Raw genomic sequence first — 26,382 nt, forward strand, 5'->3', positions numbered from 1 at the left:
AAACACACTCTCCAAATAAAATCAAGAAAATTGATGATTAGAAAATGAAAATTACTTAGCTGGTTTGCTAATTGTTTGTTGATTTTTTACTTCAAGTTTAAAATCAGTTTAAACATCGAATTTAAATTTAACAAAAAGGAGCAAAAAACACAAATGAGTATTAAAGCGCAAACCAAAATAATTAATTTCCTTTCAGAGAGAATTTATAAAAACAAGTCTTTGGACATGTAAGTCATCTTTCAGCAGCCAATAAACTATTCTAATTACACGCACGCTCTCCCAAGTTGGCGCATCTTTGGCTGCATTGCCTGGCTCGGCAGCATGTAATCCAATACCCTACATTAATTCAATTAACTGGGCCCCTGCAGCCACTAGAGCAAGCAACCCCACAAGCATAACCTCAAAGCAAACAGAAAGACAAAAGCAGTCGACAAACTGTCAGTGTCAGAACGAATGATATATATATATGTATATATAAATATATATGTGCCAGAGTGCGGGGCAAGACTGGATCCAATGCAGATGGATTTCATTCAACATGAAAACAAACATTTCGCACATTGCTCAATAAAAGGAAAACTAAAATAGGAACTCTGCTGCAAGTGGGCCAACCAACAGTTCCATCACAAATACTTGTACATATCGCATTTCAAACTCCACACAGCAGCAGAGTGTCTGGCATTTATGCCACGCTGATGAGCAATAAAACATCGAAAAGTGAGAGAAACATATTCGTTAATTTTAGTGCAAATAAAATAGCCGGCTTGTTATTTACGATGGCTCTAAAAGCACACCAAACGAGCCAACAATATGCGGCGAATTCTCACAGTGGGAGCCAAACTTAACTGCACCCAAATGCAAATGGGGAGTTCTCCTCTCTCCTCACTAATTGGCTCCCACTTTTCACTCAGAAGTCACACTGTGTTGCTAATGGATGTAATTTACGGACACAAAAACTTTTTCTGCCACTAGTACGCATCTACTATGTGCCTAACTAATTAATTGCCTACAGATGCTAATGGACCGCTAGTGTGAAAGTTGACAATAACTAGGTTGATAGCTGAATTGGAATCGTAGTGATCGCTACAAAGGTGCTCATATCTAGGTTGCAATTTGATTTGCAGCTAGTTTTTCCAAAGGTCGGAACGAGAACAGAGTGAAGTGAGTTATTGTTGTCATTGGCAATAATTTCCCCATAAACGTTAAAGTAAGTTAAGTCGATAAAAAAATAAAATATAAGTAAAAATTGCTGGCGCAAATCACATCGTATTTATGTTGTGAGCTGAATATAAATAAAGCAATATAATAACCAATCATTTTAAATATATAACATTAAGTATTTAATATAATATCTATAATATCATGTCTTTTGTAACACATGTTTTATATTTTTGCAATCTGTCCTAATGGACAATCAGATCAGCAAATTAATATGGAATTTGAATTTTGGCATTATCTTGTCTTGACCAGATAATCTAAGGCATGAAACCTACAATTTCTCAACTTGAGAACAATCCGACACATAATTATTAACCGCGATTGGACAATTGTGTAATAGTTTTTTTTTTCTAATATGTATACGCATGTTTTATTACTGACTGCATCCTATTGTCAAATAACATGATAACATGTATTTAAAAAAAAAACTTCAACATGGGTTTTCCAAAAAGAATACTCGTCATAACAAAAAGAAAAAAAAGTCTATGGCGAAAGTTAATTATTTTTAAAAAGTTACTGTCTTTCTTTTTGTTAGCATAAATAAAAATATCTCTTCTCCCGTTTTTCTCGATTTTCTACTTTGTTTAGGGTGTATATATAAGAGTATTTAAATTTAATTATAAGCTTTTATAATTTTTTTAATAGAGACTAAAACCATAACTCTAAAACTTATGTTTTTTTTCAAAGACCTCTACAAATATTTCTATATTTTCTTCTTCAATCAAAGATATAGTAACTAGTATTCTAGTGATAATTTTCTCGTCTTTTTAAAAGTGTTTTAACACAAACATACATTTTTAATTTTTGTTGATAGTCTTTTAATCTTAGTACTAAAATAAAATTTGCGTATCAAAAACCTTCCAGCTAACCAAAATAAATACATAATAAATAGTGAGTTATTCGACTAACTTGTACAGCTTTTTATTGAATTAAGCTAATGTTATTAACTAATTATTATTGCTACCTTGAAGTAAGAACTGACTAAGAACGCAAAACAGTCGTTCGATGGGAAAGAATACGCGTTTTCAATTTTGAAACATAGAAGAAATATAGTATATGAGTACTTTTTTGGGCACTCAATTTATGTTCAACCAGTACTAATTCCCGGTTAGGATATTGAAACACAGATCGGATAGATAAATAGCTGATTTAAATATTTACTTACTTTTCGTACACATTTTAAAGCTCATCGAATAGGTTTTAAAATAACGTTTCGGTTTTTCAAAAACGCAAAGGCACATGGCGAAAGGCACGCTCGGGATTTACGTGTACGTGTAGTATTGTGTGTGTGTATTGGTGTGTGTTGTTGTTGTTGTATTTTCGTGTTGGTGTTGTTTGGTTAAGTGTATTAGTTTAGGTTTTAAAAGTGTACATTTTAAATAGTTGACTTCGAAGGCGTACGGGGTGAAGGGATTTTAAAAATCGTTGACTACGACGCCAGCACCGGACTGTGGCGCACTCTTTTGGGATGAAGATGGCCACGAGAGCCCGTCTTCGGCTGACCGTCGAGCTGAGGCACGTTTGTGGTGTGGAAACGGCGGCACAGAACGCGTCCGACTCGCGATGGCCGCAACGCGTTTTGTAGGCGACAACGTTTATACAAAAGTTAATTTTTGTTTTCGTTTTAAATTTATAAATTTTACAGAACCGAAAGGCAAATATAATAAAAACGGAGAGAACAAAACGACGTACTAACAATTTGAAGAAGTTTGTCTTTACTTTTCGATTAAAAGGTTTTAAAACGCGTATACGTAACGTAAATTCTTTAACATGTAACAGGCTAATGCTTAAAATCTCTAGTTCTAAAAACGTACCGTATATGGGGTATAAGGTATATATAATATTTTTTTTAAAAAATGTGTACAACTTGTAACAAGTTTTTTATTTCAAGGCAAATGAATGGCAGAAGACGCGTGGGAGCCTAGGGCTAAAAGAGACGCGACTATTTAAGGCTACTACTTGGCGATGTTAAAAATGTGTTCAATATTTCTTTAAAATACTTCTAAGGCACACGACGAGGACAATAACAATTTAGCAATTAAAATCTAACGCAAAATGTTTGTTCTTTAAGGCACTTGAACTGCAACGCGAAGCGAGAGAACTGAAAGGTGCTTGCCGAGTTGATTCTTTGAGACAATGACGACGACGACGAGGACGACGATAATAAAAAACTTAACACAACAATTGGATGTAACGATGTAACTGAGCAATGGCTTAAACGAGGCACAAACGGTTTTCAGAATTGAACGCGTATTTGATTCAAGACACTTTTCTTTCACTCGAGCTCTATAAAATTTGCTTTAACGAATTTGTGACGCCGCCAATGATGATGTCAGCGTTGCGCTGCCCGGCTGCTGCGTGTCCTGCCCGATCTGCGGCTAGGCCTAGAATGATGTGCTGCGCCGGCGACACATCGTGCGCTTCTGACGCAAACATCATTCATTCCACAAGTCGTAAGCGATGTGAAAATCAACTGGCGTCACATTGGCGGCCAAAGATGCGCGCATGCTCCAACGGAAGCTGGGCAGCGTCGACAGCATCGACAGCGGCCGCAGCGGCCGCAGCAGCCGCAGCAGCCACAACAGCAGCGTCATCATTGGCAGCGTCTGCTGTGTGCGTTGAGCTGAAACGGCACGATGCGGTCCTGAAGAATGGGCGCGCAAAAAGGATGTGAGTAGGTGTGCGCGCGTAGATCGTTAAAAACAAAAAAATAAATAGACACTGCCTGCGCCTTATAGAGGTGGTGGAGTTTGGGGGATGCTGTGTGGCAGCGACGTCGACAGCGGCATTGGGTGGTGTGTGGTTTTTTTCTTTCTTTCTTTTCGCACAGCACTTTGGCTTTTGACAACCCCCTGCGCGCCAGAAACCACCACCAACTGTGCGCCCCTTGGGTGTCCGGGACCACCAATGGGTGCGTCGTTGTTGATGCTTATGTACAACAACACGCTTCTCGCCCCATCAGCAGCGAAACTGTCGTTGTCACCATTGTTGTTGTTGTTGTTCTTGTTGTTCTTCCTCTGGCTGTTTGTTTGGCTAAGTTGTATAAATTGTGATTGTGCTTTTTTTTGCTTTCTTTTTTTAAGCCCACATCGGCCACACCAAAAAACCCAAGAGCAACGAAGAAAAAACAAAAAAAAAAAAAATAAGCACAACTGCATGCAAAATGAATAACGACCTTAACGAAAAAATCTTGTTCGAACCATGGGACGTCGCCTTTTGCATAAAAATGACTTGAACTTTTAATTAGCAAGAATAGCACAGAATTTATCAATTCATTCAATGGAGGAGGCATAGCAATTAGCGTTTGATTAATCGTAGTTGTGTGTAGTGACAAATCCCCATATAGTCTTTCCTTTATGACTCAAGACGGCCAGATTAAGCATACGCCGTATTGACGCCCTGCCCCTAAAAGTAGGCAAACGAACAGTCGCCTTCCATTTTATTTTTATTTTCTCTGTGGCTTGACATTTTGTACAAATAGTAACTGTATCCGGGCAACTAACATAAAACGCTATAATGCTGGCGATTTCTTCTTTCCATACTCTCTAAACGAAGAGCAAGGAGGGTATATTAGGCTTGATGGAAATGTATGTAATATGCAGACTTCACACACATATTGTTAACAAACATGTCCGTCTGTATGATCGTCTCGATTTCGGAAATGTTTGAGTCTACAGCAACTACACGTAGTATGTAGACTGTCCTAATCAATAGACACTAAAATTATGCTTTTAAATGTAATTCTCTATTTTTATAGGATAAAACCAATTCAGTTTCGGGATTCTACACCAAAACTGCAATAGCGTTTTCGGTCATCCTCTGCTATGGGCGTGAAACAGAGTATTTCACTGTCGGGTTGACTCGACTGTAGCCATTTTCTCTTGTAGCTATTCCTCCTAGAATAGCAGAAAAATACGGTTGGCAAAATAAACGGCAGCCGCAGCTCCTCTCTCCCACCCAGGGGCCACAGCATCCAGGCAGCCATCGAAGCCGCTGCCGCCATGAAAAACTCAACTGGCGCGACTTTGTGGCGCCAATTCGTCCTTTTTGTCTGGCCATATAAACGTGCAAGTGTGTGTGCGTGTCAGCGCGTGTGACTGCGTAGGAGTCTAGCTATGGGCTATAGCTATGGGTATAGCTATCTGTACACAGTTGGACTTGTCTTGGCCACGTTTACTCTTTCAGCAAGCTTGAAGGGATATTTTTCTGATTGCTTTTGCTTTTTCTGCTGCTGATGCTGAATTGGTCCAAAAGCGAGCATGCATGTGTGTGTGTGGGGGGCAAGGATAACACAATGTCATGACGCTGCGCCAATGTGGAGCCTTTTATGTAATTTTCACAATTTTTATTTGTGTTTTCTGCACAAATAGATATTTATGTAAGTGCTAAAGGCCAAGGCAACGGCTTTGCTGATACTTTTGCAACCCTACACTCAAAAAAAAAAAAAAATCTTTTGACCTATGAGCTTTGCGTAATTATATTAAAGACTTATCTCAATTTAATTGTTCAATTGGAAAATACGAAAAGCTGTTCAAAGACTACAAATAATAATTGCTGGTTAACATTCTACAATTTAGCAAATAATTATTTATTTTGTTGTTTCTTAAGATCAGTTCTTGTAATACAGAAATATAATTCTGATTCTTTTGCTTTCTGTGTTTTAAAGCAAACAATTTAAATTCAATTAAATTAATTAAAAATGAAAGCTAATGTAGCACTCAGAGATTCAATTCCAGCTCAAACAATAGCCTGAAGAAAGATCCTTACTATATGTGGAGTGCCTTCAAGTAACTATTATAAAATATACACATTATCGTGCTAGTTTGAAACAAATTTCTTTCTTTCTAAAAACTTGCACAATTTAACTGGCAATACAATATTCGGAAAACAAACTCCACTACCTTTTAAAATTGTTTTTTAGCGATATCATTCGTATAGTAGCTATACGACGATACTGGTAGATGGATAATGGTTAGATAATCAATTTTTATGCTTTTTAGCTGTAATTAAACGTCTGTATTTTGTCATATATGTCGAGCCTACATTTGTGGACCTATTACGACCCGGCTCATTAGGTTGATCGTTTAAGTACGTAATATTCTCTTTGCAAGTGTAAAAAAAAAAAAACGAAAAAGAAGCCTATTATCATTATACTGCCTCTGCACTCTGAACACTATAATTTACCACTTAAAGATTGTATTTCATAATAATTAAAAATCTTGAAATATACTGTAGAGCACATAAATACATATGTTGTCTACTTGATGATTTTTATCTTTTAGGTAGTTGGGCAGATAGCTTAATAGGTACATAAGCAAGTTGAACACATAAAGATGTTTTTCGTAGATAAAAGGACATGCTCGTCATTTAGTCAAGAAGCTCACAAACAATTTATAGCAAAGTTGGCTGAGAGCTGCTTAAATGAGAACAGTTAGCGAGCTTAGAGTCCAGCACTTTTATGCTAAATACGTACTCAAAAAAGCTGTCAAACAGTTAAGTATGTGCTTAGGTCCCTAAGACTTACGTTTAAATATCAAAATAAACTTAAAACGATTATTATGTGACATAAACTTACCTCAATTCGTTTTGGCCAAAATCTGGACAATTTTGGTCGAAAAATGCAGTTCGTTTTAGTTGAAAAAGATAATACGATTTTTCAGTTATGTTCCCTTTATAATATTAAAATGTGCTAAGGTCGTCGTTGTTTGTTGTTGCGTTTATTTCGTTGTTGAAGTTGTTGTTCCTATTGCTGTTCTGGTAGTTGTTGTTGCTGATGTTACTGTATTTTAAAATCTGCAAGTAAGAATGGCAAACATTTTAAAACATTTGTAAATTTAAGTGCGTGTCTATAAATCTTTTAACACCACACATGCACACTCTCTGTCGTGGACGCTGCCCAAAGGGGGCCCCATGGCCCCCATAGCAACTTCAAAGCCCGCAATGCACTCGAAAGACGCACAAAGCATTTTTCCTGTTTTCATTTTCCATATTAGCAATACGCGACCTCAACGAAGACGTAGACACGCATCCATACATATATGGCTGGATGTTGGCATTGCGGTTAATGCCACCAAAGCAGCAGCAACCACAGAAATATACTCGTACGTATGTATGGATAGAAGCAGCAGTAGCCTGCTAAAGAATGTTGCACCAGACTTTTCCATTAGCGTTCCTCCTCTTGCTGCATGGAGAGTTTTGTTTATAAAAATCAATCAACACCCAAAAGCCCAAAATGAACATCGGCAACTCGCTGACGTCGGCTACGCATGCCAACCAAATAGGAAAGTCAAGCAAACGACATTGCCAGCTGCCAATGGCCAATAGTTGGTAGCAGTTGCAGCAATGGCTGTGGCAGTAACAGTAGCTCGGCTACTGCTGCAGTTCCAGCCATGTGGAAACTCTTAGACAACCACAAAGAATGCTGCTCTCACTGCTTGCCCGCACGCCACACACAACGGCCATATAACAAACGGAGATCAAAGACTGCGGATGGGTGCGTGAGTCGTGAGTCCGGCTATCGTTTCATTTACATATACACAAGACGTATCATAGGTTAGAGATTTCTATAATACTCGTACACATAACAAACAGAGATCTATGACTGCAGTAAACTATCGATGTTGCTTAAATTCTTATAAGACTTATTACGGATGGGTGCGTGAGTACAGCTATCCTTTCATTTACTATACACAAGACGTATTATAGGTTAGAGATTTCTATAATACTCGTTTACATAACAAACAGAGATTTAAGACTACAGTAAACTTTCTATGTTGCTTAAACTCTAATTTAATTTTAAGGAAGTAACACAAAAATAGTAATGTCTAGTTAATTTAACAATTGCGGAACGAGTAATTGATTTCTCCTCAATGATTTTAAATCATCTAGAGTTGCTAGAGTTTAACACGCACTTATTGTTTAGGCCTTCTGTTTAAATTTCAGCTGACTGGTCATAACTAAAATTCTTATCCAATTGATGCTGAAACTTTAGCAGTGTCGTCTACATCAAATATTGTAGAGAGTTCTGGTGATATTGTAATTTCGGATGACGAAACAGAAATCAGGTTAGACGCCCATCTCTAGAGATGGCAACTTAGAAAATGACGGCGATGTCTCTGACCATTAACACGACAGCCAACAAATAAGCAAAGGCAGACGACAAAATGAGTTGCTAGAACCAACGACCCAAGCAGACGTTGACAAGTTTAGGGCAATGTTTACACATTCTCCCCCTCCTGGCTGTGGGTCCAGGTCCAACCGTGCACCTGTCGCCATCACAGCAAGGTGAGCGGAGCAGATAGAACCAAACTCATTGACATGCGCTATGAAAAGTGCAGCTTGCTGGCTAAACAACAGCTCCCTCCTTCACCTTTGCCACCTCTTGGACTGCAGCCGCCCAATGGCGTGGGTGTGGAACAAACCCACGTGGCTGCTTCGCTTACTAGGCTGTCAGATATTCTTGTTGTTGTTGCTGTTTTATTTTTTGTTTCTGTTGTGGCGTTGGTGGCTCGGTTGCTGGATTGCCTTGCACCTGAAAGCGAAACCAACTGCCAACTGCTGGCAAGTGCGCGACAATTTGTAGGCGGAATGTTGGAACAAACTTTTGCTCAGTAGGTCGCTTGCTGCTTCAATTCTTGTATAGCACTAAACATTATGCTCGATAACGGCACGTAGTTATAGAGAATACAATCTGAGACCTTGGCACGATTCTCAGTTAGCAAGCAAACACATGTATTTGCTTTTTAAAAGAGCTCTTGTACTTGTGAAATGGTGGCATAAAGGGAAAGAATATTGATATCACAGATTGGAAGAGCCTATCTTAAGTCAACATGGAATATGTATTACTTTTTGGTAAATAATACAAGTATATACAAGATCAGAATTGTTTAAAATTTGATAAATATATACTATATCTGTGATTACTATATTATAGACGCGACTTTTCATATGTGATTTTTGGAAAAAGCTTTTCTATATAATTTCCTGTGAAGGTTTTCAAAAACCCCTAATAACAACATAGTACGTAAATTTAAAAAAGATATACATTTTTTAAATTTTGTGAAATAAATATAATCCAATATTGTTGCAAAAATATAAACTCGTTTCGTACAAAACCAATAAAACGTATGGCACAGGCATATATCCGTTTGCATGTCAACCCAAACACATAAATCCGACGTTGCTCAATAAATCACATTTGGGGAGAAAAAAAACCAGCTCAGGAGAAAAATAAATAAAACTGTTAAAAAAAATACAACGTTAATGTGTTGAAAAATTCACAACACCCTCCCTACAGTTCCACGCAGCTAAAGGCGCACGATTTTTAATTAAAACAAATCAAAACACAGCTATATAGTCCACATATACATACATATGTGTTATGGGATTTGAACATACTTGTATGTGTGTGGCACATACACTAAAAATACAGAAAATCAACGAAAATTTTCAAGGTAAACAAAGCATAATTTTTCGAAAAAAGAGCTTATATTTATTTTCCAAACCATATGCTTTCAGTTTACAAAATCTAGAAGAACGCACACACACACATACACACACACACACACACACACACCATAGAACTCATTTAAGGGCAAAGAAATTGATGGGGAAACTGAGTAAAATGTAAGCCTCCCAGCCACATTATTTTCACGGCACACTGAAAATAGAACAACCAAAAGCAGCAGATCAGCAAATCAAATGCTAATGCTAATGCCCATGATGCTGGCAAAGTCAACGTCAAAAGGTGCGACGAATTTGTGTGTTAACGTAAGGGGTGGCCAGAAGGCCGGCAGAGGGAGGGGGAAGGGAGGGGGGACTCTCCGCAGACAGCTTTTGATCGTGAAGATCTTGAATGATGTGCTCGCTACCGCCCCCATAATAGATACAACGAAATCGTACAGCCCGCTGATGACTGGCTAGCTAGCCATTATACTTGTATTTCGGCCTCTGGGCTAGTCTGGCACTTTGTTGCTCATGTCAAAAATTGTGCTGATGTTTTTGCTCAGCGGCATTAATTTGAATTTCGCGAATGAGTCATTGTTGAATTTTTAGAAATTTCGTTTGTATTACAGCGTCAGCATCAGCATCTCGACACTGTAGTTGTAGGTTTAATAGACCAATAGGATAGCAGATGGGCAGCCAACTCGACTGTGCCAGTGCTCTCGATTATTAGCTATGCCTCAATAATGATTTGTACGCATTACGAACCATTGATGTCAGCGGAAATACCAGCGATCGTAATGACAATACATATATACGAGTATGTACTATATAATATTCTCTTCTACAGTTAAAAGTATCAGCAATTCATCAGCCGTACAGGCTTAAGTTGCATTTACTTATTTGGAAACAATTATTATTTCTTTGTTAGACCTGGTGATGTAAAATGAAATCATGAATCACACTTATAAGTCATTTGGCGCCTTCAGCAGGTCGTAGCGATTTGCTATTTGTGATTTTTATCGATTGTTGATTTGCCTCTGCCGATCGCTTGTGATGACTGTTTTATTAAAATACTCTGAGTTTAGTATTTTTGGTAAAAAAGTCACAGCTTGCCTTTGTGTATATTTCCGCAAAGGTCTCGGCAAAATTCTGTTTATGTGGTGTCAAAACCGAAAAATGTAAATCAATAATTCCTAATTTTGTTTTGTTTTGTGATATCGATTGGCATTTTTACTTATCCGAATCATAAATCACAGGGGTCAGCCGGTGAAATCAGTAATGATCGATCACAAATCGCAAATCGCTACGACCTGCTGAATGCGCCCAATGTCTTTTAAATGTGATTCATGATTTTATTTTACATCACCGGGTCTTTATTCTCAAAGAAAAAACAAGAGAGAACGTGTTTGCGTCTACTACTTAACAGATTCAGACCCTGCACAATCCTATTCGGATCTTATGCTCAAGTTACATCTAATTTTCTCACCTACTCTCAACCGAACTCTACTCACAACTAACAGCAGCTTTTTTCAGCCACCTTTGATAAAATTACTGGCCACCGCGTTGTGAGTCGGGTCTTGCCAGACTGGTTGACAAGCCCCCAGCCCCCACCGGGTCAGACACTCTCCAATGATTTCTTTTTATATTACTTGTTGTATTTATTTATTTGAGTGTTATCTCATATGATTTCTGTTATAACGCTTTTCTATAATTCTTATAACCTTACAGTACTTATGAACCTACAGTTCTTATAAAATAAGACAAATCTACCCATGTATCTACTTTGATGTTCCTGGCTACTAGGGTTCCAAAGTTCTGGACGTTCGTACAGACGGGCCCACAAATGAGTGAATAGACAGACGCAACCCTATCGTGATATCACATTTGGAGCTAGTTATATCACAGCTAATAACATTTTACCCTATTTTCTATACTATTTAAAACAGCTTCTGGTTCAGCTTTTAAACAATACATATTCATCTTTAGAAATTCAGCTTTTTGATCCATTTAAGATAAAGACCAGAATAAAATAGCAGCACTAAAAAGTAACAACTGCCTTAATATTTGCATAGCAAATAAAAGTTGATGATTTTTATTCAAAATATGCACAAATATTTGGGGAAAGTCCAGTCTCAAGGCATTCAACCGACGAACTTATCTCTCAGCAATTGCCGCATTTTGGCAGCTGTTCTTGCTTTGCTTTGTCTGCCATCCAAACAATTTACAATATTCTGCTGTTCAAATACATATATGCGAGCGTTTACGATAAGATTCCGTTGGAATTTTACAATGCAAAAATTAAACAAAGTAGAGCAACGAGATAAACGCTGCTGCTTAAATAAATAAACAAACTAAGCTCGACAGGCAGGCAGACGGGCAGACAGTTAACAGGCAGATTTGATAGAGACACTCAGGTCAACTACTTAGACAACCTCACGCCCCTCAAACTATCACTCGAACTCTCTGCAATTGACTTGGATGCCCCAGAGATAAGGACTGTGGTAATTTGAGTAAACGATGAGGGAACTCTCTACTCCAACAATGGCACACAAATTTGTTGTTATCTGCACAACGAGATCGATGGAGACGACGACGACAGCAACGATGAGTAACAATTGGTTGGCTTATTAATGGCAAAATCCAGATAAAAGATGCATTAAAAGTAACAAAATACAACACAATAAGCAAATAAACAAACAAATCAAACCAAATGAATGAATCGAGTGACGTGGAAGTGCGCACATCTTCTTTAAAAGGAGATCCCATTGTGAGTGAGTGTGGTTAGATGGGTGGTTGGGTGGTGTGCATTGAGGGTGTAACTGTGGTTGCCAACCCATAATCAAGGTGGCCAAAGGGATGCTGAATGGGCTGCTCTGTGCAGTCACATAATATGGCAAATTATGTTATATAGATAGGCATCGAAATGGGTGGAGGTTTGGCTATTTGCCAAGCTAATTAAAACCCTTTGAAGGGCAAGGCAGGCGTGTGCTCTGCTTATTTACAATTAAGCCTTAACGTTGAAACTGATGCTCATCAATAAATCCTTGAGCCATTTTATGCAATATTTTCACATGTCGTCTATATATCCATATATTGTTTCCTGGCGACACGCGTAGACATGTTTTCCTTCCTTGCTTCCTTCCTTACTGCCGCCTTGCTGTCATTCGTTGACGCCTTGCACGAGCATAAAGACATTGCCAAGCAATTTTATGATTGGATGCCAAACAAGTCGGCAGCAATAGAAGAGATGCCAACGTCAGGCCCCACCATCGACCGCAAAAGCTACCGCCACTTAAGCTGATGCCAATCCAAATTCCCCCTCCATATATCCAGGCATATATACTCGAAACTATATGTGTGTATATATGTGTCTGTGTGTGTTTGAGTGCACGAGACAGCAAAAAAATTTTAGGCTCCAGCCAGTCGGGCTCCAACAGATTTTCGCACAAGTGAGTGCCAAACCGAAGAGACACGCTTACGAGTAAAATAAGAAAATGGGCGGCTGCAGTTGGCTGTTGTTGCCAACAACAACAACAAAAGTGCAACAACTGCATTTGAATTTACTTTTCGATATGATATATGCTTAAATTATATATGCACATATACCCGATTGCTTATTTTTCAATCTTCAAAACTAAGTAAGACGCAATAGCGAGCAAAACACTTTTCTTTTCTGATTTCTTTTTCGGATCAGACAATGTCGTTCATTGATTAAGTGCCTATTTTTGCCCCTCCCTATGGCAGACTTCTACCAAGGCCTGGCCGGGCAGTGGCGATAACTGTCAGTGGACACGCCAGCCCCAGGCTATGCCTGCCTGTATATAGCATAATCGGCTTGGGAAGAATTGTTTGTTTGTGTGCGATGGGTAGGCGAAAAAGTTTAAGCGCTGTGGCACCAACCCTTTAGGAATACCTGGCAGAAGGAGTGGCCATTTGCGCTTGATTAGATTAATATAACTACGTGCGACTATTTGTTAACACTAATTTGAATTATCTGCTGAATGCCAGAAAATGAAATGCTTAATCAAGAGAGTTCAAGAGAGTGAAATCAAAAATAAGGATCTTATAATATAAAATATGAATGCATTGTGCCTTTAAGAATTATAGTGATTTCTAAATATAAAGGTGATTTCATTAATCTCTGTATTTCCCTAAATGTGAAAAGTAATAATGTTTCATGGAAATAGAATAATATTATTCCTGATATGTTTTAAGGATATTATCTCCTAAGCTATAGATAGATAAGAAAACTACAGAAACTGAATATTTTTCACAAATCTAAGCAATGTAATTTCCTGATATAGGCATTATTATCCGGAAAAAATCGTGTTGACTCCAGTCTAAAAAATGCGCCGAGAAACTAATGGAATTTGAGATTATCAAACATTATCGAAAACACTTAATATTGTTTGTAATTCTGGAGAATATTTGAATGCTCGAAGTCTCGAGAATATAGAATTTAAAAATGCAGCATAGAGCATAAAAAAGGGTACTTATAGATAATTTCAGTTAAGATGATGATGACATAAACTTACAATTAATAATTCTCCATACATTTATTAAAATGTTGCCTTATTTAAAATGCTTTATATTCATTTGATGAATTACTATACTTAGTTGTGGGTTTTACATTAAAAAAACGCCACCTTTCATTAAGTAATTCAATTCTATGGTGTAACCTTTCCCCTTAACCCATGTGTGGTGATGAATTTTCGAAGGAAAAGCGCGAAATGGTTTTACTGTGCACGTATGTGTGTGTCTGTGTGTGCGAATGCCAAGTTGATTGTCTAAATGACTGATTGTGGACACGAATAACTGACTGACTGATGGACTGGCGGACTGCGTAGCTATCATCAGTGAGGCGGGAGCGCCTATCTGTGTGAGTTTGCTTTCTGGTTTCTTTCTACTACCCCACTCTGACTGACGTAATCAAGTACGGGTTTACGACGCTCACTGCCACAACAAAAACACCCAACCCAGTTGGTAATGGAAGTGAGATAAAATGCGATAAACAAAATACACATAAACAAAATAAATAAATATATGCATACATATATATAGATATAAATAAATGAAATGCACATCCTCTTCACATGTGTGACGGGTAGCCTTAAGCAAATTAAAAATTGAGCGAAACACGTTTCTTCCGGCCTTAACGAAGCTATAATACCCTTCATAATAATGATGTCAGCGTAAATGCATAACTGATGATATTCTTTTTGATTATTACTGATTATTACTTCAAATGATATAAGCATCATGAAAGCAGCAATGATACGATCTGAAATATTCCTAATGTTCCCACAAAAAACCTATTTTGTTAGTGTTAAATCTTTTAAGATGTTTTAAACATAAGCTGCTTCAGTTTATTTAATTACTGTATTACTGTACTTTTTCAGTACATATTTATTTTTGGTATATTTTAGTGGAGAATTCGTTTTATTCTTTAATGTTATATTGGGTTGGGGAAAAAGAAACCAATTTTATCGTTAGTTTTAACTATTGTTGCAAAAATTACAAAACAAAAAATTTAGAGAACCATAACGAACAATAACTTCATGAAGTAATTCCATTGATAAGCCTTTACTTCAGATCTTCTATTTACAATTTTTGAATTAAGTTTCTTGTATGGTCGAGATGTAAAAGCACCATAACAGCTTATAACGATAAGTTGCTCTTGGTGCAGCTTGATAGATCATTTTCTTTGGTTCCCTGTATATAGTAAGTAATTAGTTTGTGGAAATTATATTTTTATGTTCTGGTTGCGGGCATTAAAGGCATATAGGACCATTCTTATAACCGTTCATTTCTGACTATTATAGCCCATCGCTGCAAAAGCAACTAAATTAAAAAAATACGGAAAAATACTTTTGCTCGTCAGACAACGTCAATTTATTCAAGAAGGCTATTAAATATTAATCGTGGAACTTATTGCAGATATTTTCAACGAATTCACATATCTTTTTAATTATTATATTTTAGGGATATGTTATTAGTACACAATGCCATCTAAAAACAAGTATTATACCGTAGATAGTTCGAAGAATACACTCGTAAAAAATAGATATTATATTATATACTTTTTTTTGAACGGCCATTAACTACCGGAGTAACAATTTCTTTTCATATATAATTGTGATTGGGGAAGCTAAATGGAACAAGATGCTGTTCAAAGTATTTTCCTGTTTTACCGTATCTTAATATTTCTAAATCCAATTAATTACTTTATTTTATAAACTATAAATTGTGTCTACCTCACTCTTTTTTCCCATATACATAATTTACTAGAGTATAAGATCATTCGTATAGGGTATAGAAATGAGAATTTTGCATAAATCTTTGCCATTCATTTGCGTTTCAATATGGCGCCGTTGATCAGACAAGGCGAACCACTGTATGTATGTGGCTCGCTTTATTGTTTCTGCCTCTGTGGCAGGAATATTTTTTTCTATATATAGCAATACGACTCTTCTTTTTATCAGTTATTAGTAAACAGACATTCATAATGCAGTGCGTTCGTATAATTCTTAGATGGCTAAGCCGAGGGCATTGAACAAGTTTCAAAGTATTTGCCAAGAGCCATTCGAAAGGAAGTGCTCGAAATTCTTGAGGCCTAGCGGGCGAGTGGCACAAAATTTTGGCCATACGCTTGATGGGGAACAGAGTTCCCACCACCACTTGAGTTCCGCGTAATTAAGAAACATTCCAACGCAATGAACTATGCCATACTACTATGGAATTCTCAATGTAGCGGGCCCACTATTGCTTGCTTCTCTTTGTTGTTATAGTAGTTGTTATTGTTGTTGCTGCTCTTACCAAACTAGTATTTTTGGTTTATTTAGCATTTATGTACTACGCTTTTTTGTTTTTTCAAAGTTTTAATGTTGCTGTAGTTGTTATTGTTGTTGTAAAGTCAAAGAAACAAAAACATGTGTGCGGCGGCAGCAGTTTAAGAAAAACCTACACACCGCATATATGTACTTGTATGTATATACATACAAACATATACATTTATACTCACATATGTATAGTACTTATATATCAAAAGAGAACCGAACAAAATTCACATGTATGGCCAATGAATTGCATGCCTATATAGTGTACATATACTTGTATGTTTGTACATACATATGTATGTGAAGTACTAAAATAGCAGTACACACACAAAATGCTGAGGCGTTAAAAAAAATAGAGCACACACAGTTGTTATTTTTGTTTTCATTTAATTGTTATTGCCCCTCACAGTGGTCCTAGAATGTGCGAACCGATGGAAAAGGGTTTGTTTTTAAAGATTAATTCTTCAAAAAAAATATTTCAGCAGTAAAACTTTGGGCGAAAAACACACATCGAATGCCCTACACTTGCAACCGCACATAGCGAATATCTCCCCAAAATAACACTATACATTTCCTCTCAAACCCACAAATTTGCAGACCATAAACTTCCTCAAAAAAAAAAGTATCACAAATTACTATTTAATGGAAACAAGTATATACTAGTAAATACTTGTAGGTTGTTACCTATTTCAGTTAAATATAAAATGGTTTAAATAATGCATAAAATACAAAATAGTCTTACAAAGCACACGTTTAGCTTAAGGCTTAAATATATAAATATACATAAACGATTATGTTATTTGTAAAACAAATGCAAGAAATACTTCTTGAATTATAATTTCTATTTTCCTAATTTTTCACATGTTTTCTTTAAAAATAATTGTTCTACTTGTTATATATTTTCTATACTTTATATTCTGCAATTTAAAACTATTCAAAATGGAAAACAATAGCATGTGAATTCAGAAAGAATATGTTTGAAGAAAATGACCTTTTTAGATATCGAAATCTGTAGCTTTAGTTTGTAAGTTATAGTATAGATACAGTAAAAATTCGTTTCTGGACCTCTAAACCGCATTTATCCATTCAAATTTCTCGTTTTTGTTTCCCACAATTTTTCAATGCAATCTAAAATATGCGAAATTTATAAACTGGTCGCCCGTTTTATTGACTTTATAGATATTTTGGTACCACTGTGCATTACTTCGATTGCTGCTATTTTTATTATTATTGTATTGTAGATTTTGCTGCTGCTGTTGTTATTGTTGTTGTTGTGCAATTGGAGCATTAAATTCTGATATGTGTGCACAAAAACGCTAAATTTCTCGCTTAATTTGTTTTAATTGAGCTTGTAACATGAGGAAAACATTTGCGAGCTTTGTTTTTTGTTTCGGTTCTCATTTTCCATAATTGTATGTGTTTTTGTGTGTGTTTGAGTTTGCAATGCAAAGGTTTAGTTTAACTGAGTATTGAGTATTTCGCATTTCAATTCCGAACCTCAAAGGATTTGGTTACCAATAAATAATTTCATAATATCGGTGAGGACAAAGAATAAACAAAAATGCCTTGATTAAATAATTATTGTAAGCAGTAAACGAAAATGAAACCTCAAAAATTGTATCTATAAATCGAGAATAGTATTTATAAAGAATTTCGGGCATGTAGTTCTACAAAATCAGACCATATTGATCCATACTGGTTCCTCGATATTCATATTATGCAATTGACATTCATTATGACTGTAAAATTGCTCGTTCACTGATAATTAATTGTTCACGCTTCCAACAAATGTCATTAATTAAAACCACATCAAGTATAATGCAAAATCTCCAACACACACACACACATCTTGTTGGCGATCAAAGCCGCGTAAACAATTCGAAAGTTGTGCGGCAACAACTCATTCAACACGAACCGATAGACGGACAGGCTCGAATTGGCTACACCTGATACACACCCCTGTCCCTAGTCCCCGCCCCCGCCCCCCCATACCAAGTGCAACACAAATAAATGAATACAGCTCAATTAATAATATATGCAAAAACAAAAAAGCAACGAGGGGAAAAGTGTATAACCAGCATTTAAAAAGAGCGCGCCGACAAGCGTCAAAGCCGCTCAGACAATATAGACAGAGATATGTGTAGAGACATGCTTAAATGGTCTACTATATAGTATAGTCTATAGTATATATAGAAATGCAACCGCGAACGATTGAAACATGCCAAAATGGGCGCCCACAGGCGTTTCAAGTGACCGACTTTTAACAAATCAGTTTGTCATTTTCTGAATGAAATTGTATGTGCACGCTTATAATATATGTAAGTACATATATACATACTTGTACATATATATAGGCGTATGTATGCACATATCGAAATCAAATGTACGCACACGAGCGGATGCCAAACGTCCACGTCCATGTTCATGTTTTGTGGGTCTGTCTGCCCACACAATGACGCCGCCAGCGTTGGCGACAAGTTGTTGTTGTTTTCAGCAGCGTATTGAGTGAAAATGAGTCTTGGCTCTTGTACATTTTGTTTTTTTGGAGCGTGTTTATGTGGCATTTCAAAAACCGAAGCGAAAAAAAACAACAAAACGCTAATAAGGTCAAAAGCTTTTTGTGGACCCAACCACAACAGCAGCAACAATGGAAATTGACATTTTTTTCAGATAATAATGGATAAGAAATACGCCCACTAAATGAGCCCAACAAAACAAGAGAGTTACAACAAACCTAACAACAACAACAATCGGCGTCAAAATATTAATAACAGAGCAAAATTTGCCAACAAAAACGTGAGGAAATTGGAAATAAACAAAATAGTACAGCAGGCACGATCAGCGTCTAAACTCTATTCGTATTGTAGCTAATGGATTATGACACCAGCTAGGCCAAGCAGATGACTGAAACCCCCAAAATGAGAAACGTGAAAATAAAATGCTAACAAAAAAAGGCTAAAAACATAAGCACAGTGCAGAAAAACGAAATGCGAGAGACAGAGACATGGAAGAGGAAACAAAAATACAAAACAAGAAAGCGTGCTATATTAACCGCACTGAACTTTAAATACTCTAATCTAGCATTTGAGGGAACAAATTTCGAAATTCTTAGAAGTGTTTTCACAGCCACAGAAGAATTTTATGTATAAAGTAGGTCTACAGAGCATGGAACGTGTTCATAGTACCCCCGTTTTTTAGCCAATCGTCCGTATCAATGATATCAGTCGACTTGATTTCAGACTTTCAAACACATTTACAAAATATATTTTTTATAGTCAAATTGAGTATAAAACTAATTATTGTCAATCAATTAATTTCTTGATATAAGCTGGTCTTAAAATCACGAAAGTCCTTATTCTTCAAACCCCTTATACATATATCTAAAACCAAAAAATGTGTACGAAACAAATACCTGTTCAAATTTCAGATACCCTTAGTGAGGGTATAAAAAAAAAACAATAAATCTACTTACAAATATACAAATCGCGCGCGCACGTATCTGAGAGATACTTTTATAATGCTATCGCAGGCAGCTGCCTAGCGAGCGGTAGCAGCAGCAGCATCGTGCTATATGTATGTACATACTCGTATGTATATATAGACAACAAAAATATAGAATGAAATATAAAACAAAGTCAGGGACAGGCGGCTGTGGAATCAGCGGTAGGGGCGGCTACGACGTCAGCAGCGAGCATAAGCGATGAGGTAATTTTCATAGCATTCGAAGCAAACACTTGAACACTTTTTAATCGAAACCTTAGGCATCCAACCATTTCAACATTTTTGAAATTTGGGAGTAGGAAAGCTTTTAGGTTAAACACTTTACAGTTAACGACACGCCTGCGCAGAACAAAAGGAAAATACTCAAATGATCCGTTAAAGCTCCCTAGACACTTAAATATCACGCGCTCTAAGTTTGTTGATAAAAAAAAGCAACATCACTGTTAATTACACAAACAATAAATTCGCTTATTAATGCGACATGTTTAATACGTTTTTTGCGATTTTTATAGGTGAAGAACGTTACTGGAAAAAAAACACCATATGTCACAGATTATAGCACAAACATACGCACACACATGTACGCAATCACACCCACTGGCTCATATCGAGCGCTGTTCTATATATATAGCCGAAATATATCAACGATAACTGCGCCATGTATACCTTTTTCTATATTTTCCGTTATTTTTCGCTGCTTCACATTAAGCTTTTGAATTTTATTATTGCTTTTTAATAATTGAACTTGAATTTTGCACACACTAACGCACGGCTGCGCAGATATGTATACACGACGTGAGTACGAGTGTGTATATGTATAAACTATATTTGTATGTATATACTATATATAAATATATATATTTATGGATTTCGATATTGGCCAAAGCGCGAATTCCTACAGCGCCTCACACACCGACGACGGATAAAACTCAACTGAGGGGCTTATAGAACGTCGCTCCGAGTACAAGTGGCCGTTTATTAAAAAGATGAGAGAAACCAAGATTGAGAGTGGAACGAGAAGCTCCACTGAGAGCGAGCAGCACCTGCCAGTGGCACTCAGCGTGCTCTTTGGCGCTCACACATCGCACGATCAATGCGGCAAGAAAATGTAAACAAAACAAAAACTGCGGTAGTGCCGATGAGTAAATGAGAGAGTACGAAGGGGGGAGACAGGCAACATGATGGACCCATGCCAGTGGGTGCATAACAATAACAGCAACAGAAGCATCTGCGTCCGCCTGTTGATGACTAATTTGCTGACTAGTGCCTGAAATTAGTTGTTTTTTTTTACGTTTACACATGCAGAAAAGAAGGCACTCACAAAGAGGAAGCAAAAAAGTGGAAGTGGAAGTGGCATTAGTCACTCTTAGGTAAATTTGAAAAACTCTGGCTTCCCGTAATAGCTCAATTTTTTATGAACATAGTATTGCGTAAACCTTTTTTTTAACAGGCACAGTGTTACGAGTACTCGTAAAATTTGTCACAATTGAAAGGCAAGGCTATGAGACTCCATAAAAATCGTCGAAAATAAAAGAAGTGTGTAAACAAATGAAGGCACAAAACAAAACGAGTTTCCTACTTTGCATTAACATGAGTAAACAATAAACATAAAGACGCTGAGCCACGTCTGGGGTACGGTCTTGGCAGATGAGTCGATGAGACGCCCCTTTTTTCAATTATGCCCAATTATTGACACAATCATTAGGCAATTTGTTGAGTGACTGACAAAACGCATATAATAAAGCAGCACCATCGGCAACTCGGCGACTGCCTACAGTTTAAACAATTGAAAAAGTGAAATCTTCAAAACAGCGGGAGCGCGCACGAGCTGAGGATTTTGCCATGCACAGCAACCCAGCTGCCTCGACCATTCTACTGAGGGTTGGAGTTAAATTTAAGTTAATTATATGAACGTACATACGTACAGTACAAATTGAAAGCAATTCGCAAATTGACAAGCCGGGCACAGCAACAAACTGGAATTGGAACCTTGTTTATGGGACCCTGTCCATCAGTTGTCGTCCGTCTTTATATACATACATATATACGAGTACATACCCATGTAGTAGAAAAAGTAAGAATTTTGTTCGTAATCTTATCGGCACTCCACATGCAAGAATGTGGAATTCAGACCATTGTGCAGACTCGCCTTCCAATAAGTCGAACAGTGGTTGAGCAGACGATAAAGAAGTCAACAACAGTACATTGCCATTGATAATGCGGCAACATACAATGTGGCACAGCGGCGCGAAGCCGTTAATTGAATTATATTTTTCATATTTTTACAACGCAACCACATAACGACAAGCGCACACACATTTATGTATATATAGCCGCACGCACATAGGGGCGTGTTAAGAGTTCGCACTCGCACATTGTAACAAATTAAAGTTGCATTCAATTAGCATAAAATGTACGCAAAGCACACCCAGGCAAACAATAACACACACACACTCTAAAGCGAAAAGCGAGATTTAGCGCCATGCGGGCGACACAATAGCTGAAGTGCGAGTACGAATCCAAATCCAGCTGGCCATATAAACGCATTAAATGGGCAAGCGGCGCCACTGAATCGGGTCAAAATTCGCGTGACCATCATAACAAATATGCGAACATTGGACTAACTGGGCGTGGGTGTTGGGTGGCCGTTATTGCCGCTGTTTTTGCCTGCCCATTGGAGCGCTAGCATTAACTACAACAACAATGTTCTTAGCAGCTGAATTTACTTTTGCTTTATTTTATAGTTCACAAATCAATCACACGCGTTATTTCTATTACACACATTAGTTGTATGTTCGAATTAACCAAAACTTACAGAATCATACGAAAAGGCGAGTGAGAAATTGATTAAAATTGCATAAAACAACACTTTACAAATATTCGTCGTAGAAAAAAAACTAAACCAAAATGATGGGGATGGGAGCTCAGGCGATGACGCCGCTATCGATAGTCTGCGATACGCAGCGGCATGCGCAGTGCCGGTTTGTATCATCGCTGTCGTGTGCTGGCCACTCTAAACGTAGAAGGAGTGCGCGCATTATTTGAAATTGATGAATATTTAAAAATAGTTCAGCAATTAAAGGCGCACATGGTCTTAAGGCAAATTTAAATTTCAATACGAGCAAGATGTCATGATTGATGGTCGAAAGGGCATATCTGCGTACACCCTCACATGGCTAGTTTGATAAATTTGTCTGCCTTTCCTGCTGCTCCGGCAAGTCGTAGACATACGATCGTCATTTCCGGAGTGAATCTGTGCCTTTTCCTTGCTGCTGTAGAGAATCAGCCAAGTGTACAAAGCGAGAATTCCAACCCCATTTAATGTCTCTCCGATAGCAATCGCTTGTGCCAAAAACAAGAACTAGAATGTTTGCCGAAAAAAATGTTCGTACATTGTACATGTAATAGAAATCATAAAAATAAAGAAAATTCATGACTTTGGCGAACAGCGCTACGGACCGCATATAGCGCGTACTTGAAAGGGTGGGGGACTTTGACTAAGCGCTATTGTAACTTAGGGTTGTAACAAAGCAAAACGAAATAAAAATAAATTTAATGTTCCTGTTTTTCGACAACGACGACGACTGCGACTTTGGGGTTCCATACATACATATACATATGTACATGTATAGTACGTATCATATGCGTAATTTATGCTGCAAAACATCTCGAGCATAAACAGGAAACTACGGACCGTCAAAGTCAAGTTGCAGCCAAACTGAATGCTGGGCGCAAATTCAATTAATTTCAATCGAACGCCTGTCGTTTTGTGCATCCGGCATTGATGCCCATCGAAGATGTTACAAATAGATAATACACCCGACCCACCAACGTCCGCAAATATCGAACGCGCGCCCTACGTCCATAAATCTCTTGGCATGCATGCGTCGTCCTCATCCTCGTCCAATGTGTTATGACTGCTCTTTTCAAGCAGTGAAAATCTTGAAAACCTATTCGCATGTGTCCTGCGAAACCATGCTGTGTCACTGCTTTCGTTCCGGTTGAGTTTTTGGCAGCGCGCAAAGATTTATGTCACTTTGTTGCCAAACAACTGCGAGCGCGTGTGGTCCTCGAGTGACCCACTTGGGATTCGCTGACCAACAACAGCACTAATTGAACGATCTTCCGGTCCTCTAATGGGTTAAAAGAGTTCTTTTAGAAGCAATATATTATACCCATTGCTGCGATAATTTTGGCACTTTTCTAACCAAATTTAAGGGTTTTAGGGCATTGGTTTGCAACTGCAAAGATTTATGGAGCTCTAATTGCATGATAGTTTTGTTTTTGGTGTAGTTTGTTCGGTTTGTTGCTTTAATTGGCAATAAAATTATCATTGTCTATTGCCGGGTATGTAAAGAGAGTGGTAAGTTTGTTGCCCTCAAAAATGGTAAACAGGAACTCCACTAATAGGTTTTTAAGTTGCAGTTCTTGAGAGTTTTTAAATATTTAAAGTATACAAAAATTGTGAAACTAATAACCTGTATTGTTAAAATTAAAGTAATATAAAAATGTTTGCTTTTGAAAAATAGGATTGTTTTCCAAGTACGACTTTTCTTGTTTATTGTTTTATAATTCTTTGACTTAGGCACCTAAGAGACGCCACATCAGAATGGGAAGTCCTTAAAATCAAATAATTAAATAAATATTAATTGTTGGAAATTAAATTCAAAAGACTGCCCTCCTCTGCGCTTCTCATACGAGGCACCTAAGCGAAGCAACAGCAGCATAGAAAGCCCATTAAATCAAATAATTAAACAAATAATTGTTGAAAATTAAATTCAAAATAATAAATAAATTGTAAATAAATAATAATTGTTGGAAATTAAATTCAAAAGGCTGCCCTCCTCTGCGCTTCTCATAAGAGGAATCTAAGCGAAGCAACATCAGCATAGAAAGCCCATTAAATCAAATAATTAAGCAAACAATAATTGTTGGAAATTAAACTCAAAATAATAAATAAATTGTAAATAAATAATAATTGTTGGAAATTAAATTCAAAAGGCTGCCCTCCTCTGCGCTTCTCATAAAAGGAACCTAAGCGAAGCCACATCAGCATAGAAAGCCCATTAAATCAAATAAATGAATAATTTTTGTTGGAAAATAAGTTCAAAAGAATAAATAAATTTTAAATAAATAATAATTGTTAGGAATTAAATTAAAAAGACTGCCCTCCTCTGCGCTTCTCATACGAGGCACCGACTCTAAGCATCAACAGCTGGTAAAAATATACAACGAAATCAAAAATCAAAGGGTCAGTCTGCGCTGCGCTCTAGTGACCAAGAAGCGAGGGAGAAGTTTACATAAACTGATTGATTTACCTTTAATGTCCAAAAGCTGCTAGTGTTTCATACAATTTTTCAAAATGAAATTAGTTCATATATAGTTGTAGTTTTGGATAATTTATCCGAGGCAGTCAGCTATTCATATTACTAATCAGACACAATTGAATGTTAAAATAGAACTAAGAACAATTAAGTGCTCGCAGCAGCATTTCTATTGCCGTCATCTAATTTTATTTACTTTCCGAGGTCCTTGCACTTGCACTTGAAAAGCGAAATCCGTTCACACCACACACAGACACACGCGCAGACTTTAACAGCCATTAGGCCATGTCGGTGCATGCCATAGCCCGGATAAATAGACTGTTGAGTCATTAAACAATTTACGCAGCTATAAATTTGCGCAATTCACTTATTGCGAGCGGGTTTTGCGGACCAACGGGCCAACAGACGACTCTCGGCAGGAGCAAACACACAAACACATCCGGTCCATTGTTTGGCGAGAGCAATAAAAAAAAAAAGTAACCCCAGTTCTCGGTGCAGGCAAATGGGCACATTAACACATCTGTCCAGATACGTACTGCCAGCCGTCCGCCTGAGCGATTAACTTTTTGCATCCTTCACGGTTCGTTCGCTGGCCAAATCCCTGCAGTCTCCAACGCCTCATCATCATCAGCCTCAACAAGGCAATAGGCCGCCCACACGCTGTCCAATGTTGTTTACTTGCTTTTTTATTGCTCAACAAATGTAGTAAGGATGTATATTTTAACGCCTGCCGCCCCTCCACTCCCCAATCCACAGCCCACTTCCCACAACCAGGCCCAAAATTTTAATGAAATTGTCATCAATTAAATTTTTGCTCTTCCGTGACGGAGCAGACAGTGGTGACATTGCATAAGTCGCCCATTCGAGCAATATAACTATATATAGAGAGTATATACTTATAGTACAGTGTGCATTCTACGCATCTTTTTACGACCCAGACGTCTATCCAAGCACTTGCACGGAATTAAGTTATGACAGTTCGCCACATCCACATCCTCATCCTCATTCTCATCGCAAATCCACTCACAGATCCCTAATGCGCATAACTGAGCGCTCGT

General features: G+C 37.5%; 1 protein-coding gene across 11 annotated transcripts in view; it reads right to left on the minus strand.

Annotated features, from left to right (window-relative positions):
• The window catches only part of LOC115632532 (talin-2), a 38,676-nt gene extending 17,850 nt beyond the window's left edge, over positions 1–20,826 (minus strand). For 2 of the 11 annotated variants that reach the window (XR_003996293.1, XM_030529734.1), the window contains exons 1-2: positions 20,667–20,822; positions 6,794–7,011 (exon numbers count right to left, since the gene is read on the minus strand). The gene's annotated coding sequence lies outside the window, so the exon portion shown is untranslated. Of the gene's footprint in view, positions 1–2,383; positions 2,594–6,793; positions 7,012–20,666 lie in introns of those variants that run through there. The other 9 variants (XM_030529732.1, XM_030529729.1, XM_030529733.1 and 6 more) reach the window with 6 other exon arrangements.
• Positions 20,827–26,382: the final 5,556 nt, after the last annotated feature.

The sequence above is a fragment of the Scaptodrosophila lebanonensis genome, unplaced genomic scaffold, assembly GCF_003285725.1.
Source record: "Scaptodrosophila lebanonensis strain 11010-0011.00,11010-0021.00 unplaced genomic scaffold, SlebRS2 tig00001415-arrow-pilon, whole genome shotgun sequence".
NCBI classification, from domain to species: domain Eukaryota; kingdom Metazoa; phylum Arthropoda; class Insecta; order Diptera; family Drosophilidae; genus Scaptodrosophila; species Scaptodrosophila lebanonensis.